The following is a 915-nucleotide window of genomic DNA, read 5'->3' on the forward strand; positions in this document are numbered from 1 at the left end:
AGATGGTAACTGTGTGTGTGTGTGTGTGTGTGTGTACTGGAGCTTGCACTCTTGCTTGGCTATTTTGCTGAAGGCTGGCACTCTACCACTTGAGCTACAGCGCCACTTCCGGTTTTCTGGTGGTTTATTGGAGATAGGAGTCTCACGGTCTCTCCTGCCCGGGCTGGCTTTGCACCGAGATCCTCAGATCTCAGCCTCCTGAGTAGCTAGGATTACAGGCGTGAGCCACCAGCGCCTGGCACTGTCCCTGAGCTTTTTGTGCTCAAGGCTAGCACTCTTACCACTTGAGCCACAGCTCTACAAGTTTGTTGCCCACAGACATGGGGTTCCTTAGCACGAACCTCTTACTGGAAACAGTCTTGAGATAGCTTTCATGGCTTTAGACATGAAACTGGGGCTTTGATTCTGTTTAATGTTTTTTTTTTTTTAATTTTGTGGTGTTTATTGCAGTACTTGGGTTTGAACTCAGGGCTCTGTGCTTGCTAATGTTCTACTGCTTGAGTCATGCCCCTAGCCCAAGCACACTCCTTTCTTTTGGCCTGGGACTCACAGAACCAGGCTGCAGAAGATGGAAAACTAGACAATAAGAATAGCCAAAGAAGGTAGGTATGGTGGTATATGGCTATAATCTCAGCTACTCAGGAAGCAAAGTTTAGGAAGATGGTGGTCATAGGCTGACCCCATGCAACAGAACAAGATTTTTTGTGTTTAAAAAAAAACAAAAAAAAAGAGTTGGGTACCAGTGGCTCATACCTGTAATCTTAATTGCTCAGGAGGCTGAGAGCTGAAGATCACAGTTCAAAGCCAGCACTAGCAGGAAAGTCCCTGAGACTATTGTTAATCACCAGAAAACCAGAAGTTGAGCTGTGTCTCAAGATGTAGAACACTAGCCTTGAGCAAAAAATCTCAGGGACA

General features: G+C 45.9%; 1 protein-coding gene across 1 annotated transcript in view; it reads left to right on the forward strand.

Annotated features, from left to right (window-relative positions):
• Positions 1-915, forward strand: part of Arhgef18 (Rho/Rac guanine nucleotide exchange factor (GEF) 18) — a 102,746-nt gene that overhangs the window by 65,475 nt on the left and 36,356 nt on the right. The gene's annotated exons all lie outside the window — the stretch shown is intronic.

Source organism: Dipodomys ordii, unplaced genomic scaffold (genome assembly GCF_000151885.1).
Source record: "Dipodomys ordii isolate 6190 unplaced genomic scaffold, Dord_2.0 Scaffold171, whole genome shotgun sequence".
Lineage (NCBI taxonomy): Eukaryota > Metazoa > Chordata > Mammalia > Rodentia > Heteromyidae > Dipodomys > Dipodomys ordii.